At 39.7% G+C, this 22486-nt stretch overlaps 2 protein-coding genes across 3 annotated transcripts in view; one reads left to right on the top strand and one right to left on the bottom strand.

The window, feature by feature from the left end:
• Cmss1 (cms1 ribosomal small subunit homolog) overlaps positions 1-22486 on the bottom strand; it is a 304195-nt gene that overhangs the window by 244079 nt on the left and 37630 nt on the right. Inside the window, exon 1 of one of the 2 annotated variants that reach the window (XM_028760230.1) lies at positions 9289-9368. The exons of the other annotated variant lie outside the window; for it this stretch is intronic. The gene's annotated coding sequence lies outside the window, so the exon portion shown is untranslated. Of the gene's footprint in view, positions 1-9288; positions 9369-22486 lie in introns of those variants that run through there. 2 annotated transcript variants of the gene reach the window in all.
• The window catches only part of Filip1l (filamin A interacting protein 1 like), a 22610-nt gene continuing 11916 nt past the window's right edge, over positions 11793-22486 (top strand). Inside the window, exon 1 of the mRNA XM_028760228.1 lies at positions 11793-11879. The gene's annotated coding sequence lies outside the window, so the exon portion shown is untranslated. The remainder of the gene's footprint in view (positions 11880-22486) is intronic.

The following is a 22486-nucleotide window of genomic DNA, read 5'->3' as shown; positions in this document are numbered from 1 at the left end:
TGCAAATCAAAACAACCCTGAGATTCCATCTCACACCAGTCAGAATGGCTAAGATTAAAAACTCAGGTGATAGTAGATGCTGGCGAGGGTGTGGAGAAAGAGGAACACTCCTCCATTGTTGGTGGGACTGCAAGATGGTGCAACCACTTTGGAAATCAGTCTGGCGGTTCCTCAGAAAATTGGACATAGCATTACCCGAGGATCCAGCTATACCACTCCTAGGCATATACCCAGAAGATGCTCGAACATATAACAAGGACATATGCTCAACTATGTTCATAGCAGCCTTATTTATAATAGCCAGGAGCTGGAAAGAACCCAGATGTCCTTCAACTGAGGAATGGATTCAAAAAATGTGGTATATTTACACAATGGAGTATTACTGAGCTATTAAAAACAATGAATTCGAGAGGATCCTTGGTAAATGGATGGAACTAGAAATTATCATCCTGAGTGAGGTAAGCCAATCACAAAAGAAGACACATGGTATTCACTCACTGATTATTGGATATTAGCCTAGAACCTTGAAATGCCCAAGATGCAACTCACAGGCCACATGAAGCCCATAAAGAAGGAAGACCAAGTGAGGGTGATTCGGTCCTTCTTAGAAGGAGCAACAAAATACTCAAGGGAGCAAATATGGAGACAAAGTGAGGGACAGAAACTGAAGGAGGGGCCGTCTCAAGACCACCCCACCTGAGTATCTATCCCATGTGCAATCACCAAAGGTAGATGCTGATGTGGAAGACAGGAAGTGCATGCTGATAAGAGCCTGATATGGATATCTCCTCAGAGGCCTTCAAGAGTCAGACATATTCAGAGGCAGATGCTCACAACTAGCCATTGAACTGATCATGGGGTTCTCAATGGAGGAGTTAGAGTGAAGACTGAAGGAGCTGAAAGGGTTTGTGGCACCATGAGGAGAGCAACAATACCAACCAACCACAGCTCCCAGGGTCTAAACCACCAGCCTGGGAGCACTTAGGGGGGGATCCAGGGCTTCAGCTGAATATGTAAAAGTGGAGGGCCCTGCTGGGCATAGGTGGAAGAAGAGAACCTTGACCTCATGAAGGCTGGATACCCCAGGGGGTGGGAATTTTGAGGGTGGGGAGGTGGGAGTGGGGGGGGTGTAGATAGAGGTTACATCCACAGAGAAGAAAGAGGAGGGGCGAGGGGATTGGAGGTTCCGAGGGGGTGGTGGGGGATGGGGTAAGGGGACAACATAGGAAATGTAAATAAATCATCCAATAAAAAAAAAAAAAAAAAAAAAAAAAAAAAAAAGTACAATAACACAATTAGCTATCTGTTTCTATCAGACAACTTAATTCTTAGGGACCTGCTACAATAGAAAGATTTCATAAAATCTTCATACTCTAAAGAGGTAAAATCTAGTTAGTCTCAGACCTGTGAAAAAGACTTAAAATTCTATAGAAAGTGAATATTATTCTTTAGTTTATTGTTAAAAATGTCTGACACTAAACTTACCATTAGAGATATTAGACACATACACTGACTACGAAGGGGAGTGAGTATCTGAACAGTCTCAGGTTCCCTCCAGGACACATCAGGGAACATGTATAGACCATCCTGGGCTCTTTTTCCAAGGAAGGCACTGATACCCTTCACTGTCAGTCATATTTTTTATCATCTCTAATTTAGTTCTTTGTGGTCAGCATCAATAGGGCCTCCATACTCCTTAAAAGGAAAGTGACTGAGCAATATAACACTTATCACTTACACAAAAGAGAATTTAGAATGATTTTAGGCCCACAGAACTCACACAAACATGGGCACACATCCAGTCAGGTTGCAGATTAGTAGTAATTCACCTTAAAGGTGTTTCGAGTTACTCTCCTATCTCCTGGCAGTTCTAGATAATATGAGATAAAGGTAGTAGCTTCCTGACTCCTAAGAAGATAACAAAAAAGGTAGGGCACTTTTTTTTATTGGATAATATGTTGGGAATTACAGAGATAATTTTGCTAACAGTGAGAGAGTAAGATCATCAGGTGGACTGGCCTGAGCCACAGGACAAGAGAACCAGGAGCATCTTGCCAAATCTGGAACCTGGGACCATTTTTTTCTCTCTCCAAGATATGTGTGTGTGTGTGTGTGTGTGTGTGTGTGTGTGTGTGTGTGTTGGGGTGTGTTGGACTGTGATGATATATTCACCATTGTTTGTTCTACTAGGAGTCTGCTTACTTTGTTAACTGTGGCTTGAGGCATCCTTGCCGCTGCCGTTTGTTTGGACATTTACATTCTAGACCACTTGAAGAATATGGTAAACTATTTTTAAGATAGTATTCAGTAGAGGAAAATAGGTTCAAGTAGCCAAAGCCTAGAACTCTCCAGAGATAGGAAGCTATTTTGCATTAAATAATACTTTCCACAAAAACAGACACTTGTCTAGAAATCTAGGGCTCTGTGAAAGCTGCCCAACTCAAATTGTCTTCCTCCAGGAAGCATCAATTACATGAGAAGTTTCCCCTGAAGTGCTCAGAATGAGTCTTAACCACCCTTGATGGTTCATTACAAAATCCAGGGGAAGCTTCCTTGGCCTCTTATAATTCATCTTTCTATGTTAAAGATTAAAACACAAAAGTTATTCTATTCAATGGGCTTATAACTGAGACAATGCTATGTAATTTAGCATCTAGAAAAAAACTACTGATAGTCTATTACTAGTCTGAATAATGAATGAAAACACTGAGACACAAACCCTGGAGACTGTAGCCTAAAGTCCACTTACTTACGGCTGCAAAAAAGGCTGGAGCATACTAACCTTTTAGATATTTCTTACATAGTTTGCAGACTGAATTTTCAATACGCTCAAACACACACACACACACACACACACATACACACACACCTTAAAATATTTAAAAACAAATATTTAAAATATATTAATGTGATTAAGGGTGACCAACGAGTGATGTGACAACCATACAAAGCAAACAAAGCACCAAATGTGGCTTTTTCTTTAAGAGTAGTTTTTAAACTATAGGAACTTAAATTTTGATTTCATGGTGTGACAAGTAACACAGGCCAAGTTTGATAAATCCCACAGAACTCCTAATCTAACATGAGGCTGGGCTACAAACAGCTCAACTGTCAAGATCATGTTAATCATGAAACAAAACCACCTGCAGGGCCTGCAAGGAAAACTGCTTTCCTTGCAACCTGGAATTGGAGGGGGAAGTAGTAACCTCAGTGAAGTAGGTATGAATGATATCGCCCACATGAGACTCTGCAGCCACATTCATATTTATCTGGAAGGTGCAAAACTAAAATCAGAAAATAGACAAAACAAAAACCAACAAACAACAATAGCATGTGTTGACGTTTTTACAGAGCTTTGGGGCTGAAAATAGCCCCTGGTACAAACAACAGGAACTCTTCTCTGGTAGACAATTCTTTCAACACAAGGTTCAAAGCATCCATAAATGTAAAGTTCTCCAAATAGAAGCTCAGATAAAAATCAGAAACACACACTTGAAAATGGTACAAATGATTGAAACCCAAGGAAATAGGAGGAGACCTACAAAGACCTCAGAGACAAACTATCAGGCAACACATGAACCATGTTTCATCTGTTATAGACCAGCAAGGGGGTTGATAGCACGTGCCTAGACAAGAGCCTTCCAAAAGCTCCCATACTAGGGGTGAAAAAGAGAAACCTTTGGAAATTAAGTCTATTAACTGTTAATCAAGTGACGGGATTAGCCACCAGGACAAAATCTGAAGCACTTGCAGTCTACAGACATGCCACCTGGAACACATCCAATCAATCGCTTGTGCAGGGGCTAAACAGTACAACCTGAAAAGCCGAGCAAACGCAAAAGCAGAAAGAGCAGCAAAAGCATGTGAATATGAAAAAGAAAGCTTAACACGTGTCTAATCTAAGGAAGATTTTATGTGGAAATGGGTAAGCTTTGTTCAGAAGCCATGTTTGAAAAGTTAATATTGGCTGAGAACTTTCTAGAACTAAAGACATCAATCCACAGATTCAGTGAAATTTCAATGAAAACTAGGACAAACAAAATAAATGTGTGCTTTGGCATACCACACTAAAACTAGAACAGATACACGTTAAAGATACATGTTAGATCATAAAAGCAACCAAAAAAACATTTAAAGGAATGACTACTAGATTGATGTCTGACTATTCAATAGGTAACATGGTAAACCATATTCTCTATGAGCTAAGAGAAAACCAGTGTCATCCAAGAAGCCTACATACACACAGAGAATCCTTAACACCAGAGGTAAGAGAAGATCAAATAAATAAAAAGAGAGTGTGTAAGGTACAGACTTCTACTTTTTAAAACTTCAGAAGAATGCATTTGTATTGACAGAAATGAATCTCAGATGAAAAACTGAAATATAAGGATGATAAACAAGCAATTATAAACACACTGGAGAGTGTATACCACCGTCCACTAAACTGTACAGACGACGATGCAGCCCTGTGGAACTAAGAACTAGGGTATGACAAAATTTGGATTGTGTTCTAACTACAAAGGTTTGGAAGAGGATTAAAACACTGGGGTCCTGAGATTCTAGAGTTTTTACAGGGTAAACAATTCCCAACAGAACAGGGATGCAGATATAACTTCCAAAGCAGATAAGGAGGAAAGGAGGAAAAAAAATCAATAAATATGAAGATCAGACAAAGCCAAGAAATAAGACACAAAGCAGAATAAATATGAAGAAGAGAAAAAATAGGGGCTGAAGAAACACCTCTGTTCTTCACAGGGCTAGCCTACACAAAAGGTAGGCAGGTATCTGTGAGTTGAAGACCAACTTGGTCTAAGTTCCAGGCAACCCCCGAATATACAAGGAGATCTCTCTCTCTCTCTCTCTCTCTCCAAACAAACAGCTCTGGCTGTTCTACTAGAGAGATGAGTTAGTTCCCAGCAGTTCTCCTATTGCAACTTCCTATAACGCCAGCTCCAGATATGGTTCCTATCTATCAGGTTCCTAGGGCACCCACACACACTTGGCAAATGTACCAACAGAGTATACACATTAGCACAAAGGCACATAGACTGGCACACACACAAGTAAAAAAGTAGTCTAAATGAGATTTACTAGAACATAATGTAGTAGAGCTAAAAGGGTCAGAAAATGGGATAAACTGATCAACTACTAACTAAAGGAAAATTATTTATGTACCTACACTGACAGAAGGCAAAATGAAGTGTAAGGAAGAAACCATCTGTAAAGTATGAGGGGACATGGAGTTTTAAAACCTTAAAAGCCCACTCTCAGTAACAAACTTCACCAAGAAGGCCACTCCTCCTAATCCTTTTCAAACAGTGCCACTCGCTTCCTGGTGACTAAGCAAATATGTGAGCCTATGGGGATCATTCTTATTCAAACCACTAGAGAACACATGACCCAGAGTAAGAAATAAAGAACCCAGAACCTGGCCCTTGTCAGAAAAAGGACAGAGAGTTCCTGAGTGATCCTTTCCTAACTGCAAATGTCCCACTAAGGAGGAAGCCACCGATGGCTACAAGAAGTTCATGAAGATAAACAGTAAGTACAGAGATTTGCAAAGGCATAGATAGCTTCCTGGAAAGTGCCTGTTCATTCAGTAGGCAGACACATGGCTGCTCACCTGCTGGATCCTTTGTTTGCTCTGACTTGTTTTGCACATAGGGTGCTCCTATTGAACTCAAACTGGCCTCGGACTCTCCATCCTTCTCCTACTACCTCTCTAGTGCTGAGATTTCAGAAGTACAGCACTCCATGCATCTTCCTGCTGGACTTCCCATTAATACTGTAGCCAGGTTAAATGAAACACGATTAGTTTCCTATGTGGGGGCAGTCTCTTATGAGAATCATTGAATTTTGTTTTTAAATATGCTGACTTCGGGCTGGAGGCATCACTTAGCAGCACTTGATCTTACAGAGGACCAGGGTTCAATTTCCAGCATCCCTGTGGTATTTCACAATCCTTTGTAAGTCCAGCTACAGGGGATGATGCCCTCTTCCGCCTTTCATGGGCACCAAGCATGTACATGGTAAATACACATGCAGGAAAACTTTTAACAGGTAAAATAAAATGAGTATATCTAATATATTTAGATTTTGATATATTTAGATTGAAGTTAAAATGTATATCCTTCAGGGCCTAGAGAGCTCCCTGCCAGGCTCTGACCCTTAAGTGCTGGGATTAAAGATGTGCACTGCCACCACCACCTTGCAATGTAATATATTTTAAAATATATCCTTCATGCATAGAAGGGTCAAACACATGGCAGAAAAACTAATGAGATCCAAATGATCCTAGACTCTTACAAAAAGTTTTCTGACTCTTACAAAAAGTAACTTCTTTTAGAACTTAATTATTAAGTATAAACTGCGTACAAGAAAAGGGCTTTTCTTTCTCTTATATTTTTGGTTGTGAGCCTAGCCTTTAACGGCTGAGCCATCTCTCCAGCCCAGGGCTTTTCTTTCTCTACAAATATTTTTCCTTGATAACAAGTTCTGTATCTACATGAAAAGCTCTGTCCACTAGTTTCTTTAAAAGCACATTCTTTAAGACATGGAGTGCAGTATCTTTGACAAGGTCTTTTTAGAAGAATGAATTAGATAAAACACTGAGGACAGCTGTATTGGCAAGAGACAAGAAGACTAATAGGTCCTTTCCGTCTCTAATTTCTGTGATTCGAGGGCTTTTTACTCCTACAGTAACACTTGTGAGCCCAACAATTTCTCAAAACTATTATTAGTTGCCAAGGAAACGAAATGTTTGTCAGAATAAATAATCAAATGAGCTGGCCCTAACTCGCAGGCTTTTCCTGCTTCCCATGCATGGTGGCATCGTGTTTATGCCTCTGAGTTCTCTCCAGGCCACTCTGCTCACCAACTTGGTATGCCTGCTCATAGGAATACCACATCTATCTCATAGCATCATACAGGGGAAAAGGACAGATCTCTGCTCCACACAAGACACTTGTTTCACACAGTGAAGAACGAAGCCTTGTAATAGTAAGGGATAGCAGGATGCAGCTGGTTTTGTGACCAACACAATTAAAATGTATAAATTTACACATACATACACACACACACACACAGTATGAAAACACTGAATTTTTAAACAACTGGAAATATTCATCTGACAGAATTTAAGTATCAAATTACTTTTTGTCTTTTCAAATTATGAAGATACCTATTAATCTTCAAATGAAAGTAAAAATGAACTACTTAATTAGTCCCCTCCCCCCCCAGAGAGCCCACCCCACTTACTAACAAAGCCTTCTCCTACCACAGCCTCACACTGCCACTGAACTCAGCATCATCAGCTCTCAAGGGTACAGGTTGCTGTTCCAGATAGCCATAATCAAAGAGCTCCAGGAAATGGTGGAACACACCTTTAATCCCAGCACTCTGGAGGCGGTCCAGCCTGGTCTATAGAGGGAGTTCCAGGACAACCAGTACTATACAGAGAAATCCTATCTCAGAGGGAAAAGAATTAAAAAAAGAAAAGAAAAAAAAGAAAGGAAGGGAGGGAGGGAAAGGGAAGGAGAAGGGAAAGGAAGAAAGGAGGGAGGGTGAGATGGAGAGAGGGAGGAAGGGGAAGAAATAATCAACAGGCTTCTGGATACTTCAAGGACTATGGATGCCCTAAAACACAGGCTGTACGTAAGAGTGAGAAAGCACACATGCACACACATATATGTATATATGTATACGTGTGTGTGTGTGTGTGTGTGTGTGTGTGTATCCAGGTTCAATCTGCTACCTTTTGCCATCAGGCTCTTGGAGCATAGTAACTGGTGCCCTGAACAAAAGTAGTTTTAAGGCTATCTACATTGCCTAACCAGGCAGGTGTCAGCCAAAGAACAGAAAGAAGGGTAGAAGGGAGTCTATGGTTGCTTGTACAGTACTCAGTCCCTTGACTCTTTTGTGTAGGAGCAAGAAAATGGACTAGTATCATAATCCACATCCATGGCAGTTTCTTGGTGCTTGGGGGGTAAGGGGCTTTGCAAAGGCTTCATGAGGATAACACGTTAGGACTGAGGACAGTTTTGCTGCCAATCCAAATTCAGCCAAAACCAATGAAAGGTCTATGGAGCTGTGCCTCCCTGAGTCATCCAAGTCTATCCCTTCTCTGTTCAGGTTACCAATCTGGACCAGGTACAGAAGGAAATTAACTGACATCTTTCCTTTATTCCTAGCATTCATCTTTCTTTATCTTTGGAGAATTCAGTTCCAATATGTTCTGCACATGCCTGTAGTCAAGGCTAGTGGGGGTCATGCTAAACTTTGCATAAGTATTGTTCTTCTTAGGCACATATATCTCTGATCAATTTTGATTCATAAATTAGGTATAGCAAGAGATTAACAGCAAATAGAGATAAAATAGCAAAAGTATACTAATATATTATAGTAAAATCTTTTAAGGCTTCGGGATTGTTTTCACTTAATGTTACCAAAGCCATGGCTAAGAAAGGGTAGTGTTTTCCTATATATTATATCAGGAGCAAAAGAAACACATTATATTCAGAGGTGTGGCTGGAACATGATAGGCTAGGACAGAGCTCATAGGTAGCCAAGGATACTATCCATTTAGGATAAAGAATCATCGCTGAAAACTGTGGGCATTTGAAAAGTTGTTAGTCACATGTTTAGATGAAAAAGGAGAAACAGAGGCAGGAGAAATATTACCTGAGAAATATGACCAGGTCACAAAGAAGAACTGGCTTCACATGCTTCAAAGCATACATTAATTGCATTAAGTAGGATGGTATTACCCTTATGGCTAATAATGACTGACTTTACTTCAGACAAGGGTCGCTGTGATCATCACAATAGCCTTCATGTGCTTGAACCACATGAACTTAAACCATGGAAAACTGTCTGTGACTATATAAGAAGTAATTTTCAGGTTGGTAATGTAGCTCAGGTGGTAAAATGCTTGCCTAGCCTGCAGAAGGCTGTGGATTTGATCCTCAGAGCTGTGGAAGCCTGCACATGTCTGTAATCCTAGGCAGAGAGAGTCAGGAAGACCAGTCAGTCAAGTCATTCGCAGCTACATAGCAGTTTAAGCCTGGACTACATAAGACTGTCTCAAAAAAAAAAAAAATTGGTAATCTTCTGTGGTAAAAGTTAGTTAATCCTTCCTGGCCTTCAGCCCTTTTATCTAGAAACCTCTTTCCATATAGAAAGTAATTAACTCTTCAGGAAAATTCCTCTGTTCCTTTCTTAAATAACACCTTAAACCAACTGCTTATTTAGATTACAAATGCAGATTGCTAGTTGTAGAAAGGGCCTTACCTTAAGTAGTTGCCATGTTTATCCACAGGAAACTCACGAGGATAGAAATGGAGCAGCAGATGACAATCAGCCAGGACTAGGCAAGAAAGGGGATCGATCGGCTGGTTGGAGTTTGCAGATAGAACAGCTGGCTGCTGTGTCAGCTAGAGTCAATTTCTCACAATGTTTGACCTAAAATCATTCTGGTGCCCAAGTTTTATTAGAGTATGTCATGTTACTGCCACCTCCTAGAAAACCATCACATACACAATTCCTTGATGTCGCAGTGTGCATAATGCCCATAGGATTAGTTAATGCACAGTTAGGGTAGCAGTGGTATGAAACGTGCAAAGACAGAGTCTTAGCTTCCCTAGTTCATCACCTAGTCTGTAAAAACAGTTGTGTCTCAAGTAAATCACAGTAGTCCCTTGACAATGACACACATCACTGAGGAAGCCTCTGAAGAAGTCCAAGATTATGCCAAAAAACTGCTTAAGTCCTTGCATCATAACTTTGAAGACAAGAGACTTCAGTCTGAAGGTGTTCATCTGAGAACTGTGGATAATCCTATCTCAAATGTGTTGTAAATAAAGATTAAGTGATGACATGCACACAAAACTCAGAGGATGGCCACTGGCATGATGTAAAAGCTCAAAAAACAAGGGATATTACTGGTTGCTGAAGAAAATGCTTACATACCATGACCTTAGTTGGAAAGCTGAATCATAGTGGCCAGAGACCAGTGCCTCAGAGAGCAACAGGGCACCAAGTAAGGCATACAAGGAACAGGAAGGAGCCTTCCTTTTCTTGCGACTTGCTTCAGGAACTGTAGACTAGCCTTGTATGTATTTCGTTCCTACACGTTCAGAATAGAACTACAGAGCGAGGGATGATTTTACAGGGAGATAGGAGTCACAGGGAACGGAAAGCCTGAGCACGAAATGTTGACAATGAAATAGGTGGCAGCATCAAGTGTTAGGAAATGTTTCACTACCAGGAAACATGCACAGCAGACTAGCACGGCTCACTCCTGGGTAACATATTCTGTGTGCTGTGAGTTCAAGTTCCCTGCGGCTTTCATCAGTCACTTTATCTCATGTAAAATTAAAATAGCACAGCCATCTCAGTGGGTATAGTCAATAAGCAGAGATGCACACAAAAATGGGAAAAGATCATAATGTGCTTCTCAAATACAGAAGAGCAGTAAAGGTAACAGCAACATCTAAAGTAATCCAGACATGCTTAGCTGTCTCAGGAAGAGCTGTGTGTTTCTATTCACTTGTCCAGTGAGCTGCAGTAAAGCATAGGACACATGCTTACTTGGGGGCCCTGCTCCCCACATCACTTCCATCGCTAACTGGATACTCTGTAACCATGCTCTCTCACCGCCCCCAAAAGAAACAAGAGGACCATTTTCATGATTCCAGCTTGACAGACATATGGGAACAATAACTCCATAGACATGTACATCATAATAGGAAGCCATCCTATTATAGCATAATTTAAAAAGAGGTTTTAAATAGACTCACTCTACTAAAGCTACCATCTGAAACCTGTAGATGAGGCTGCTATATCTCTAACTCATTTAGCAGATTCATGGATTTGGGATACGGCTTTCAAGGTTCTCTTACTGATGTTCAAGGTAACTAGGAGGTCAGTGCTCATTTATAAAGAAGATTGCTATTCAAGGAAATCTGTCCCACATCAGAAGGTACCAGATCTAATTCAAACAACTTTGGCCAATGTTTTTCTTCTTGTGTCTTTGTTTTTGTTTTTGTTTTTTTGTTTTGCTTTGTTTCATTTTTTTTGTCTTATTTGATCGTAAGGAGAAGACAGATGAAAATCAGTTCTGAAGTTCTATTTTTACACATTGTCCTACAAGTACTGGACAAAACATTTAATTTCTTTAAAAATACTTTCACTGCCAAAATATGATTAGTTTTAACTGCTTTCGTTAAAACACAGGCACGTAGAAAAGAGAGGTCTTTTCAGTAAAAACACAGAAAAATAAGACTTCATCTGGCCTTCCCATCATCACTTGAAGAATTGTTTGGTAGTTACATCATCAGGAAATAAAATACTATCCTCTGAGGACCCCTACTCTTTACCGAGAGAAAAGAGGTTTGATGTTTATATGTCCAAAAAACTCCAATTTCTTTTCCTCTTCTCTCTTCCCCAGAAACCCTCAAACAAATGTAATGAAATGTATTTACAAAAGTTTACACAAGAATCAGGATGTGTATTTAAGAATTTAAAGCTGCAACTTAAGTTGTGAGACTCAGTAGGAGGGTTGAACTTGACCCCCAAGGTCTTGGGCAGCCTTGTAGGAGAGTGCGGGTCAGGCTCGCTGGACCCGCACGGGGAGCCGGGGTCCCACGGAGCATCCACACCGATGTCTGCGGAGCTGTGAGGGTCTGGGCTGCCGTGGCCCCGCCGCCCGGCCGCACATGCCGCGCGCCTTATAAGGCTGAGCGGTGACGTAACGCCCCAAGGCCGGGCGCGCTCGGCGTCCCGCTCGCATTGTTCGGGAAGCTCCCGGAGCGCGCACAGCCGCTCGCAGCGCAACCGCAGCCCGGCTCGCTGCCCCGCCCGGCCTGGCGCCCGCAGCTCAGGTAAGCCCAAGAGAGCCGCCGCTCTGGCTCCCGCACAGCCGCCGCCCCCGGGCCAGGGGCAAGTGTGTGGGTAGCGCCCAGCACCCGCTCAGCTTCAGAGCGGCGGGCAGGTTTCTCAGAGCGCGCTCAGTGACTGCTAGCCTCAAGCCCTTTCCCAATTCAAAGACTTCAAAGTTCTTGGCTGCGCGGAGAAGACGATTTAAGTTTAAATGGGAGGTGAGGGTATGGATTTCAAGGCTTCCCAAGTGGCTACAGGTACTGAGAAATCTAAAGGACTGGGGACTTTCACTGTAACAGCTCTAGCCCAGTATCTTATCTCCTCAGGACTTAAAACTTTAAGCTCTTCCAAGAGCAGAGTGCGAAATCCTGCCACATGGGACTGGATTTGTTAATGCTAGCTTTTTCCTTAGAAATATTAATATAAAAGTAGTTTAAAACAGCGAAAATACGGTTGGAATTAGTATGAAACTAACCTTTAAAATAACTTTGTGATAATAAAAAAAAAAATCGTTTACTATTCTGGCTCAAAAGCATGTCAGTCTGTACCAGGAAGTTTGTTCCGTTTCTAGTTCTTTCTACTTCAGTTCTACTTTGTGGAGGACAATCTGCATTTAAAAGATAAAGCTATCCTCTTTAGATTAATATTCTAATTACATTTAAAAACTAATCTTGAAGGGAGCATCTACAAAATAATTTTAATCACTAGCATTTTTAACTATAAAGAATTACACCTAAACCTAAAAAGGCTATAGCTAATAAAGTCTCACAGTACAAATGAACATTTGGCAGCACTGAGAAGCTACATAATTTACTGTATCTTTCAAAATAAAGATCAGTACAGAAAAAAATTAAATGTCAATTTTAGCACACTAGAGGTGGTGGGAAACTTCTGTACCTTTATATGATCTCAACACAGTGTGAAACAAAACTTTAGGAACTGAAAGAATCACTTCCCCTTTTTAAAAGCCTCTGTTTTCCAAATTTGCACAATTACAAGCTCAGGATCCACGGGCTACCACTTCTATTGACTTAAGGCTGAAAGGCTGAAAAACGCTTTCATATTGTTGGCATGGGAAAGACCATACATGCTACTGTTCAAATGGTTTACAGAAACGAACTACAACCATTTTGAGGTACAAAGGAATATTTTATTTGTATTTGTCAGTTGGGGGAGTGAGCTAGATATGAGATTTTAAAATAAAACAGCTTTTTTTTAATGTGATCAAAAATTGAGAAATGTTTTTAGTAGTTCTTGTAGTTGAGTTTTAAAAGTATATGACACATCTATCATTTTTGCTGCCTTATAGGATTTTTTTTTTGTTTTGTGTTACTTTTATTTGGAGAAGTAAAAGGCTGATTTTTTTTCTATTCTAAAAATAAATTACATGTTATCAGCTCTGAAGATTGGATAAATAAACTGCAAGTTAGTACTAAGAAGTAAGATTCCTCCAAACCATTATTTCAATCCAAGGGAAAGTCTCTCATCATGAAGAGAGGGGCCAGCAGCCAGCCAGGTCACAGTGAAGATGTTCAGAATATGTAACAGAAGAGAGGAGTTTGTTTGTGTTTTATGGACAGTGATTGGAAGTTGAAAAATCCCTGCAAAAGGTCTTTGCATTTTCTAAAGTAGTAGAAGGAGAAACCAGAAACCATCAATTATTGTTTTGGCAATATCAAAGTACCATCTGTAACATAAACTATAGCTAAACTGTTGAAAAGCAGGAACCCCTGTCAAAGCCCTAGAAGCTGTGTCCCAGAGTCTGGCTTTGGTTTTGAGCATACAAGCATTTTTATGACATTTCAATCACATATTTTAATATTACATCTTTTTCAGATATACACTTTTAAGCATGCTTTAAAAAATTAAGACCTCTTTTAAAACTGAAAGTTAAACCACATTTATCATAGATACACACTATCTGAACGTGGGCTGTCTAGGTGAGCAGTTCTCAGTTTTTAGGACAATCTACACCATGGGAATTTGTTTTCTTTGTTTCTTTTTCTTTTCCCTTTTTTTCTTTTCCTTTCCTTTTTTTTTTTTTTTGTTGTTGTTGTCTGTTTTACACTTCAGATAAAGCCCACTGTAGTCTTAGGCATGTAAATTCATTTCCCCTGTTACAGCAATTAACCTGACCTAGCTGTTAATCATTGAATTTTGTGTTTTCTTAATGCTGTGATACATGAATCAAGTGGTTTGTCCTCATTTTCCAGTCTTGTTGAAATTTCAACTAATTTCCCATAACACACACTATAGATTTCACTTTAAGATTCTCTCTGGTCTGTAAGTACCTCTGATAATAAACAGAGCTTGAGGTTTTAAACGTGAGAATTGAGGAAGACTAAATTTTCACTAATTGTAGGTTTTTACAAGGTAAATAGGAAAACAAACAAATAAAACAAAAAACTCAAACTCTCTTATTTACAGGAAAAGGAGGGTGGGCCAGGCAGAGTCCTGATCAGAACAGAAAGCAACACTGGCCTCAGCCTCCCTGGGGACCTGAAAGGTGCCACCTGTTGTTCATACATCTAATCATTATCTTTGAAAAATTATCTAACATACCCTACACACCTTATCCTCTTGAGCATATCATTAATTTCAAATTATCTTGTTTATGTGATGTGTGATGGACTATGAATGCTGCTTCGCTTTCAACTGATGACTCAGTTTCTGTGAACTATGATTAAATGATCTTTAAAGAAAACATTCACAAATGTTCAAAGCAGCATTCCAATGGCTGCTTCTGCTATCACTGCATCATTTCTGAGCCACCAACTCAATCCTTGAGTTTGATGTATACTGCAAAAACTGGTAGGTTCTCCTCTGGCTGCTTATTTCAAGTGAGCTGTGTGTGACATTTGCCTCATCCTTCTATGGGGTTAAGTGATTAGTGACAGATCATCATCAACTCAGCTGTAAACACTTCCACATCCTTCCTTTTCACTAAGAAACAGACTTGAGATTCTCTTCCCCTCATTAATCTGCATTAACTGTGCCTCTGACTGGGAAAGCTAGGCCAACAAAGGTGAGGGGCCTTGCCAAGCAATCATTTTTAGCCATGAGAGGAAACCTCCTTGAGGTTTCAGCAGATTAAGATAGGATCACAGAGCAGTTGCACTCCTGAGTTCAAGAATAGTAAAAAAACACAATAGCTGTGTTCTTTCTCTAACCTAACCATCCTCACATTCCTATGCTCAACTGGTTCCCAAATAAGTCCAATACAATTCCTTTATGATGATAAAGTTAAAGAATGTCTGCACAAGATAGGTAGGTGATCACTGGGACATACAGATGCAAACACACCTAAGTTCTTATTTCCATCTGAAACAATTCAAAGGCCAATTATCAGCAGATGACAGAATATAGACAGAATATAGCAAGCATTCAACTCCACAGAGATGCATTTAAGACAGGCCTTAGTAGGTTCTACCTGGACGATACCTCAAGAGTGTGTGTGTGCACACTGCCAGCTAACACAGCAAAGAATACCAGCAGAACTTCACAGCTGCATGTGGCAGTAGTCATCTGATCCAGATGCCTGACATTATAGAAGACACTGATATCTAGTGTGACCTGCACCAGAGATGCTGAGCAACTCAAGGGCAGAGCCAAGACTCCTCCACTGTTGGACTGCAGCCCACTGTTAGTTTCTCCATTAATTAGTGCTCAAAAGACAAGCAAACAGAGGCCTCAGAAGTAGCCTCAGCAGTGTATGTGGTAAATTGGACATAAAATTCGTTAACAAGAAGGGTGGCTATGTCATCATTAATATATAATATGAGAACAAAGGGAAAGGAATAAGATGAGGTTGCTACAACTTAACCAGGCCATCTGAATAGTAAAGCCCACCCTTTATTTGAAGGTGAGAGGTGCTGTGAACAGAGTATGTAGTGACATCATATTGAACTACCTTAACAAGTGACTTGTTAGTATCAAACAACAGTTTTTACTCTACCAATCTCCTTAGCTATCAAGAAGCCCTCTTTTAAAAAAACAAAACAAAACAACAACAAAAACAGACTTAATACCTTTAAAACACTCTTCCCATAAAATGCAGGAAAGTCACCTTTGAAGGCCATTTATGACTGGTGATACCTTGCTTCCTTTACCCTCACACTACACACTGTAACATTATATCATACATTAACTAGTTTATTGTCTGTATCTGGGATTATAAAGTACTTCAGTATCACTTTTACAACCAGCTTTCTCCCTAGCATCTAGGGAAGTGGCTAACTATTATTACTAGGTGTGTCACTAGGACAAGAAGAATATTGAATAAAATATGAATAAATGATCCTACAACTCAGAAGCTTCTGACTTGGGAAGAAGGTATACTCTGCCAATAATGGGCTGAGGTGGGGCCCTTCTACAAGTCCCAAACACATCTCTGCCACTACTTGAATTAACCACAGAATTGACTTAGACATAAAAAGGCCAGAAAACAAACCAGAGTCAATGGAGTCAAGGCAGACCTGCTTTAAACTAACTGTCCCAGCTATATTGTGTACACAGGCTAAGCCAACCGCTTCCTAGCTCTTGGCCCCATCTCTCTGTATCACCTTTAACTCCTTCCCCCAAATAATGAGATTGAAAGTGGTGAAAGAGCACCAGGTGAATTGCTGTAGGGCATGAAGGAACGCAGCACAGTACAGTGGTTTCTCCTTAATGAAGAAGGGATCTGAATCTCTGATCTCTGTGCCTTGGCTTGTGAGCTGGGAAGGCGCAGGCATGTGGTCAAATAACTAACCCTACAAATAACTGGAAAGGAGCTGACTGTTTTCCTTTGGACTTTGATTCCAGAGTTTCTGTGTGTACTTCCTATATCTAAATTTCCATGAGAGGTATTTTTCTAATTCCAGCTAGGCAACGTCACTGCCTACTATGAATCCAGTGTAGGTCTTAAATCTTGTTTCAGAAACAGCAAGCAAACCTTGCTAAGAATAAGATGGCCTGTGGAACAGCAAGCAAGTTCACCACACCCCACACCATGTCACCATGTCACTGCCTAGCTTTGAACTGATGACAAAAAAACAGGCTCAACAGTGCCTCTTACACACAGGCTTCAGTTGTCCTTGGTCCCATCTCTGTTTCTCAATGAATTAAGTGAAACACTGTAGATCACAGAGATTAGCTGTTTATTACAATAATACAGGAATTAAAAAACAAAAACAAAAAAGCCATAAAATCAAAAACTAGAGCCTGATGTGGTTGGGTGCATGCTTTTGATCCCAGTACTTGGGAGGTAGAGGAAGGAAAGTCAAGAATTCAGTCTTCCTTGGTTAAAAAACCAGTTTGTGGCCAGCCTGGTCAGACTCTTACCTCAGCTGCCTCCTTCCCACCAAAAAAAAAAAAAAAAAAAAAAAAAAAGAAACAACAGATTATAGTTAATTGCTGAGCTTGCTTGCTAGTGATGCTACTGGTACAGACAAATAGTATTGTCTCATTGGTGAAACTATAAAGAGTTTTAAGGATAATAGGTTCTGCCTTTCATTCACTGGTACAGCCTCTTGTACCCTTATTTACCCCAAACCTCATAAAGGAAACAATGTCATCTACTCCAAGTATCTCAGCATTTGGGAAAAGACTGAATCATGGGCAATAGTCCTTATAGGAATTGTGATCAGGTAGAGAATTTATTTAAAAGTTGATCTGTCAATACAAATAGATTAGTGCAGCTCTGCCTAACATAAGGACATAGCCCTGCAAAAGCGCCAAATCATTTGCGGAGCAGCCTCAGGGAAAGGGAAGTCTTTTGAGATAGGCTACTCTAACAAAAGCACAACTGCCTGATTTATGGTGTCTCATAGCCCACTAGTCTGGGAACAAAAGTTTAAAGGTGATTTTTTTTCCTCTCTGAAATTTTTAAAAATGCAAATCAAAACAAAAACAATCTCTTGAGCAGATCATAGGAGGAATGTACAATATTCATTGCATTTGGACTGACTGTCTGCAACTGTTAAACTTGAAGAAAGGAACTGCTAGGCTCAGGAACACATGGAAAATGTCCTGTTTTTTTGCTGAACCCAAAGGAACGCAGTGATGCTGTCTAAGTCGCTTAGCCTTAGCTTGTGAGTCTGCTAATTGGGAACAGCAGAAGAGGTGAATCCTTCTGGAATTTGTGGGAAATGAATCTACTTTGGCTACAGGGAAGATTACCATTTAAAAACAGCATCACTTCATTCAGTATTAACATAAGCACTCAATCCATCATGTAGGAAATGGCACAGCATCCTCACGGAGGTAGGAGGCATTATAGAAATATAAAAAAAATTATATATTATAAAAGTTGTATATATAAACATATATGCATGTTTATACGACAGAACGGTGACCTATCAAATCAAGGCGACAACTTTGTCAAGGGATTTGTGGTTCCATTCACCTCTCGCCACATTATACTCTGCAGGAGTCTTCTTACAGTCTAGTCTCACTGAGCACAGTAGGTAGAACATGTATACAAGGAATCTAAGGCAAAGGTCAGGCTTCCTGAACAAGTCCTCCTACCTGGACTTCATCTGCCTTTGCCTCCAAGTGTTCCTCGCCTCACAGTAAGGGGAGAAGTGACAGAGAGCACAGCTTCTTGTGTTCCAATAACAAAAGGAAATTCTGAGACATTTAGCCAACTCATTCTAAGACAGTATAGTCCATGAAAATGTTTTTTCTTGGGTATATAGAGTTCAAAACTAGTGAAGGGTATAGAAGTATCAATCCTTTAGGAGAAAACAATATATTAAAACAAATTAAAAAGCAGTACAAGACAATATTGAATAGATGTCAAGACTTTAGAATGGAGGTAAGCCAGAGTTAAATAACTGAAAGAACTGCTCACAAAAACATAAATGCCATTGGACTTCTGAACACTGTAGAGAGGTTGGGTCTATTCCATAAAAGTCTTCTATGAAAAGAGCCTAAAGTAAAATTTGAAAACAGAAGTTTAAAATCGAGTCAAGACACACACAGTAATTACTGAACCCATTAGTTAGCCCTCACAGTAACCTGGACTTCCATGGACAGGAAGACAAGTTAAAAGATTTCATTTTTAAGGTGAAGGGCTTATGTGTGCTGCAGCAGCAACTGGCCTAGTTCCATACCTAGAGCAGCTGTTCAGCAAGTGCTGCCTATGACGAAGTTATGCCTGCCTTCCTACAAGGCTCCCTACTTGACTAGGCTTACTATTATCTTCCACCAGGCTGAGGAGAGGGGCTGCCGCAGGGCCCAGGAAATGCTCTGTAGGATGGATGCAGCCCAGAGGAACTCCCGGTTCTCTGACACCCAGCAATAAAGTAAAGGACCGAACTCACTAGAGAAAATCTGTTTCTAACCTAATCTCAGCTATGAGAAAGAAGTTATCCTTGATTCCAGTTCCCCTTGCTGGAAGGCAGTCTCACCCCATGAAAAAACCCACAGCTTTCCTAAAGGTGCAAAGATGTCTCCTTGCTTAAGTAAGACCCAAGTTACTGAGCTATTGACAGATGGGAAGACAACAAGCAACACAAAAGGCTTAAAAACTATCCTGTTTAATCTTGAAAAGTCACAGAGCCTCAGTCTCAGAGGCACACAAATGAGAAGTTTGTTGAAATGAATGTAAAACTTAGACTAAAGGCTTATGGTCAGATCTTAGACAATTACATTTTCTTTTAGGAAACTAACAGTCTACGTGCCTCTCCCTTGAGTGTTAGTTTCCCAGTTTCAAGTATTTTCAATTTAGCATGACATTTTAAGTGTCAGAACATTAAGGCTTACTTCTTTGCTTTTAACTACAGCTCTAACTTTGACTACAACAAATGCTTTCCATAGAAAGGAGCAATAATCTGAATGTCATGAAATTCCAAATAAGGTTCTCAATATAGTTACAAGCCACTAAGGCTTGATGAGCCATGTGATCTCTTGACATATTAACTTGTGCACAACATTAAACAGGAAAGGAAGGCAGAAAAACTGTAAAGGTTGCTAGAGGCTTTTGCTTTATGGAACAGAGGTCTGAGGATTGTCCAAGGCTTTCCAGAGCTTAGTCATGAAACTGTACTGCCTTTTTCCTGTGTCTGTGAGGTGGGAGGCAGGTGAGAGAATGGCCAGCAGTCTGTCTTGAGAGCATTCTCTGCCTATTGAAATGGGACTTGTTAAAATTGGTTTTTCAACTGTTTACAAAGTCTAGTTTTGCTTAACCCACACCCAGTAGCTTGTTAACTAACGAACTGGTTAGCCTGCTCTTAAAATTCAAAACTAATGTAAAGTATAGTTTTATGGATGAGTATTCATACAGCAAATGTAAACTACACTTTGAGGCTTCTCTTTAATTCTGCCATAAATAGACCATGCCTTACAGAGAGAAATATAACTAAAATGACTAACATTTTACTCACATACAGAGTCAGCCACAAGAAGTCAGGTATCCAGCTGTGGGAAACTATTGCTGATACATCTTGATGGAAGTGCCTAAAGTCCAGCACACATTCCTGTCATGAGCCTGAGCTTAGACATCAGCTACAACCCAATGCTTATCCCCATGGGTTTTCTGTAGGTCAGAAATGATAGAAAATGAAAATGTAACCCAAACTGCTCTGGACTATTGGTCAAGGGGAAATTAAGGCTCTGATAGCCAACATAATTTTAATTTTAATAAATTTAATTTAATGAGTGCAAAGAATGTCCAAAACTAAAACACAAGACAATAGTTACCTGTGTCCAATACATTTTAGAAAAGAAAAAAACAAAAACAAAAATGTTTCCTGCCTGCATCTAATTTGGTTTAACATATAGCCTCAAACTATAGCTCTCCAAAGTCATAAACCAATGCTTAGGTCCTCAGGAACTAAGAAACGTTGGTAATGGTGGACAGAGGATGCCCACTGTAATCTGTAACCTGTTTGCTTAACAAAAAAAACAGGCTACAGAGTAACAACCTGTTCTTCAAGTACTCTACTCTCTACTATTAAATGTTCCCATTTCCCTAATTTATTACAGTTAAAATGAAGAATGAAACCAAAGCAAAAACTCCAAGTCCTCTCTAAGAATTAAAACGTTTCTCATTTCACACTCTAGGTATTCTTATCTAGTTTCTATGGCAAACTGTATGATTTCAGTAGTCACAGTAAACCATAAGCCTCTGTTTTTGTGGTTTTAAAATTTCTGAAGTTTGAATTTCCCTCAAACAAGTTTGGAAATGTTTGGTTTCCCAAGCATACCATGCTAGCCACTGCATCTGTGTGGAAAGCCAGGCTCTTTACTAGGAGGTGAAAACCAGTGAACTCATCTACTCTGGTACATGACTGGTCCTTGCTTGGATGTTTTAATGCCAATAAATCCATGTAAGAAATCCAAAGAAAGAGAGAATTGAGGAAAAGGGTGATAGGAAAAGGAGGAAGGGCGAGAAGGGGAGAAGGAAGTAAAAAGGCTAAAAACTATTGGGGTTATGGTTTTGGAAATATGCTCCAAAACACCCATTTTAAGAAGACTAAAAGAAACAAAACCAACCCATAAATGAGTATTGAAAGGAACTATGCTGATCTTTTAAATACATAATTCCAATATCTGAATAAAAATAACAAAGTCTAGAAAAGTTAAAAAAAAGAATGAGCAATGAGATTTTTTTAAATTTTAATATCTATGTTAGAATACTTTTCTAGAAAAATCCATTTCTACTTCCTCAATCTACTAAGATACAAAAGAACACCTAGATATAATGTTTTAATAAGAGAAATAAATATAAAGATTATGAACAAGCTAAAATGATACAAACATTTCCAAGGGCATATAGTTATTATGCCCTTCAAGTCTGCCTGAGAAAGCGCTATTAAAAACATTTTCCGAGAACTTAAAAGTTCCTTAAAATGTTCTGTGGAAATGGTATTTATGACACACTTACCTCCTTAGGGATTGTGAGATATCAATACTGGCAATGTCACAATTTTTAAAACCATTCAAAAATAATTACAAATTGATACTGAATGACTAAACTTGCTTTATTATTACAATGATGAAGAGGGTATTTGTTAATGTCTCAAAGCCAAGGATCAAAGTGCCATGGACCCATAGAGAACAAACTGATGTCTAGAAGTACTAGTGACTGTAACTGTCTTTGACAGGTAGAATATTCTAGCACACAGATTCACAGACAGGATGGTGCCCAGGATGCATGAGATCGGTGTAAACATGTCTTAGTGACAAGAACAGAGGTCAGAGCATCAATTCTATTGACATTCTGGTTCTGCTAATTCCAAGCTGGACTTCTGACAAATTTCTAAACTTTTCTGAACCTGACTGAGTGCTCTTTTATAGAGTAAAGACAATGATTCTACATGCTATAAAACAATTGCTCAACCATTTCTATTATTTCCACACTATAGAGGAAAGAGACTACTGTGTGTCTTCGATTTATACTTATCTCCTAACTCCCTAATATATCTGATACAAAAGTAGAACAGGTATGTGTTCATTCAAGTATCCACTGCATATCAAGTAAGTACTATTCACTGCTCTCAAGGAAGAAATGAAGCACTGAATATAATGGCTACCAACAATTGGCCAGTTCACTAACTAAAATGCACATGCATGAACGAACACACACACACACACACACACACACACACACACACACACACACACA

The sequence above is a fragment of the Grammomys surdaster genome, unplaced genomic scaffold, assembly GCF_004785775.1.
Source record: "Grammomys surdaster isolate TR1022 unplaced genomic scaffold, NIH_TR_1.0 126398, whole genome shotgun sequence".
Classification (NCBI taxonomy): Eukaryota; Metazoa; Chordata; class Mammalia; order Rodentia; family Muridae; genus Grammomys; species Grammomys surdaster.
This window is presented reverse-complemented; position numbering and strand designations above follow the sequence as displayed.